The 3,541-nt window shown below is 41.5% G+C and overlaps 1 non-coding gene across 1 annotated transcript; it reads left to right on the top strand.

Annotated features, from left to right (window-relative positions):
- Positions 1–2,871: 2,871 nt before the first annotated feature.
- On the top strand, positions 2,872–2,943 carry TRNAA-AGC (transfer RNA alanine (anticodon AGC)). The gene has a single exon. It is a non-coding gene; the product is annotated as a tRNA-Ala (tRNA).
- The last annotated feature ends 598 nt before the right edge of the window (positions 2,944–3,541 follow it).

Raw genomic sequence — 3,541 nt, 5'->3', positions numbered from 1 at the left:
GAACTGTCAAGTAGTCAAGATATACTGGGCTGGAGTTTGGATACACCAATCCCAAATAAAGAGAACAAACTATACGGGCCCACATTTCTGGTACTGAGCTCATCTAAGGCATAGAGGCGTTTCAAAACCAGATTTCTAATAGAGGTCAGACGAAGGCAATCAATATCATTAGGGGAGATCCCCAGACAGTCCAGGCGAGAGGTAACTATTTTCTGCCAGGTTGTTCTAAAGGCATCCATCCTCAGTGAATGTCATCAGTCTGTGAGTTTCTCTAGTCCCACCTCACAATATTGGCAGCTGCTTACAGGCACAGGAAAACTTAATGTATAATGATGGTGCATCATGTGTAGAGTTTTACTGGATGGGGGGGGGAAAGGGAAAAACTATATCTGGGGATGCCAATTTTGTAGGTCTACCCTAGAATTGTGTCTTCCTTTCCTTTTGTGTGTGTAAGTAGTAGGATGGTTGTGCAGTCATTTCCGCACAACAATGAGAGCAGTATTACAATTATGATGAGATGTGCAGGGGACAGGAGACCCCTTTTCTTCAACAAGAGCTGGTTGCTGATCTGTACATGTATTGACCCATAAACAGTTCAAACTAGGTTGGCAAACAATAGAAGTTGAATCCAAATGACCAGGGACGGAGCTCTGCTCATGGAATGGAACCTTCCTGCCTCTCCCTCACACCTGGTGCAGCCTTCTGTACCCCCCTCCCCCAGCTTACTCTGAGGGCAGCATCCCCCCTACTAGGATCATTGCTGAGCACAATGTGGGATCTTCACTGGAAGGGGGGATTGGCAAAAATCTTCTTCCACTTCTCCCAGCAGATATAACCAGCTGCCAGGATAAAACAAGCATTGGATCCAATCGTAGGCAAAATGCCCATGACTTTTGACATATAGAATTTCCACACACACAAATCAGTTAACAATTCCTCGCAGATATCTGGATGTGATTGGAAAGGATCCGCTGTTGGACAGAGTTCTGAGTAACTGGATTGTTTTATTCCTGTCCCCCCCGCCCCCCCCCCCCGCCAATAGCTCTTGATTCTTTGAATTGCCAGTGTGTGTGTTGCCTCTCCTATGGAAGATGAGAAGACAAGAAACTTGCAGGCTACTCACGTTTTTAAATATCCATATATGCCAAAGAAAACTCTTTTTACAATGCTAAAGAACCTTTAAAAAAACATAACAATGTATTTTCCATGGAACGTACATATCAATTTGCAGTTTATAGTTCATTTTCTCAGTTCACTGTTCAAAGACTATCTTTATAAAAAAATTCCTATATTGATTAAGACCAGATTAAGCAGAATCACTGATCTAAACTCCATCATCAGAAAGACCCCCAGTTTCTGAAAATGGGGATGTTGTGCCAATTTAATAACAAGTATTAAATTATTCCAGTTTTCAGCAGAGTTTATGACCGCTGTTAAATGTACCCTTCTTTGGATTCTGGCTGTGGGCTTTGGATTTAATTCAGCCCTATAACTGAGGGAGGTATTTGAATGAACAATAATTTAGAAAGCATCTTTATGTATTAGATATTATTATCTGTAGATGACAATATGCACAAACTACATTATTCATAAATCATGTGTCATTTCTGAATTCAAGGAAAGATTTATCAAGATCATGAACCTTGCACTTGTTTGGCCTCACTGAATGACATGTATTTAAAAGTGTATTAAGAATTTTAGGGAACGCATTCAGGGAGGTTAGCAGTATCTTAAAAGGAATGGTTAAAATGTGTGCAGAATCACACAATCTGGTTTCAGGCCTGGTTATGGGACTGAACAGACCTTGGTCGCTCTGGGGGATGACATGCACCAACAAATGGACAGGGGGAATGCAACCCCTCAGCAGCTTTTGATATAATCAATCATGGTATCCTTCTAGATCACCTTTTGGGACTGTGACTTAGAGACACTGTTCTGCGGTTTTTCCAGTCCTACCTTGAGGGTAGGTTTCAGAGTGCGGTGCTAGGGCTTTTTGGGGCAGAGCCTGAAGTGGGTGGTGTTTGGGGAGGGTATCTTCTTTTTGATCTTCTAGGGACTTCTGTTGCTGATCTGAAAGTCACTATTTTTTTTTTACAGAAGAATTTCAAAGGGAAAATGCAGAGGAGAATTTATGGATTAGAATTAATCAAGGAGTGGAACACTGTCTCTCAACCAGGTCTTAAAAAGGACCTGACATTTCTTACTTACTATAGGTGCTAACGTCTCGCCCCTTACCAATGTTAATTAATTTAGCCATACTCCTATACTTTTCTAATTGGATCTGCACATTATGTTTCACTCTCCCAGCTTGTAATGTTGTGCATGTGCAGATAGTGCTGTGCATATTTGTATCAACACATTGGCCTCTAAGAATTATAATATACTTTCTCCTGCCATGGCAGAAATCTGTCTGGAGATTTAATTCCCCACCACCACTCAGTACCACTCAATATACCACCCTACTTTTACTTCCACCTTTTTTCTTTTGGTCTCCCACCAAATTGTACAAATTGCACCAGTTGCTCCACCATTATGAACACCCAGGTTTGACTGGGTCCTGTCTTGAACCCCGACGATTGAGGAACATCTGTGTTGAACTAATTTTATGGACAGGAATTGTATTAAGGACATCATTTGTAGTTAAGTTTTATGGAGTTGGAATTTATATATTTTATACTGAATTTTATTGTAGGGAAATCATATGGAATTTACTTTATTATGTGGTTTTACTGTTGTGAACTGCATGAGCCCCACTTTTGTGGGGAAAGGGTGGGATAAAAATCTAACAAACAAACACAAACAAACAAACAAAGACACACCTGGGATAGAGGATTTTAGATTCGGATAAGGGAAAACAACCATGTTAGGGGAGGGGCTGTGGCTCAGTGGTAGAGCATCTGCTTAGCACGCAGAAGGTCCCAGGTTCAATCCCTGGCACCTTCAGTTAATAAGTCTAGACAAGTAAGTGATGTGGAAGGCCTCTGCCTGAGACCCTGGAGAGCCACTGCCGGTCTGAGTAGACAATACTGACTTTGATGGACAAAGGGTCTGATTTAGTATAAGGCAGCTTCATGTGTGTTCAATGCATTTTTTTAGGGGAGGGGCTGTGGCTCAGTGGTACTTGGCATGCAGAAGGTCCAGGTTCAGTCCCCGGCATCTCCAGTTAAAGGCACTAGGCAAGTAGGTGATGTGAAAGACCTCTGCCTGAGACCCTGGAGAGCCGCTGCCGGTCTGAGTAGACAATACTGACTTTGATGGACCAAGGATCTGATTCAGTATAAGGCAGCTTCATGTGTTCATGTGTGTTAAATGTTTGTACAAACAGACAAGAGATCCAAATAAAGAAGATGGTCACAAACAAAAGTCAATTTGGTTGGGGTTCTTACAAAAAGTCAGAGGAAATTTCATGTGGATTTGTTGCTCTTCCAAGGTGAATTAACAGGGTATGTTGGATCAGATTTTGATTAGTTATATTTGGAATTCACTTTCCTAGTTGTGCATTTGTATATAATGCAGCTGGCTTTGAATTTCAGGTAGTTTC

Source organism: Euleptes europaea, chromosome 8 (assembly GCF_029931775.1).
Source record: "Euleptes europaea isolate rEulEur1 chromosome 8, rEulEur1.hap1, whole genome shotgun sequence".
NCBI classification, from domain to species: domain Eukaryota; kingdom Metazoa; phylum Chordata; class Lepidosauria; order Squamata; family Sphaerodactylidae; genus Euleptes; species Euleptes europaea.
The sequence above is the reverse complement of the archived record's forward strand: the minus strand, read 5'-3'. Positions and strand labels throughout refer to the sequence as shown.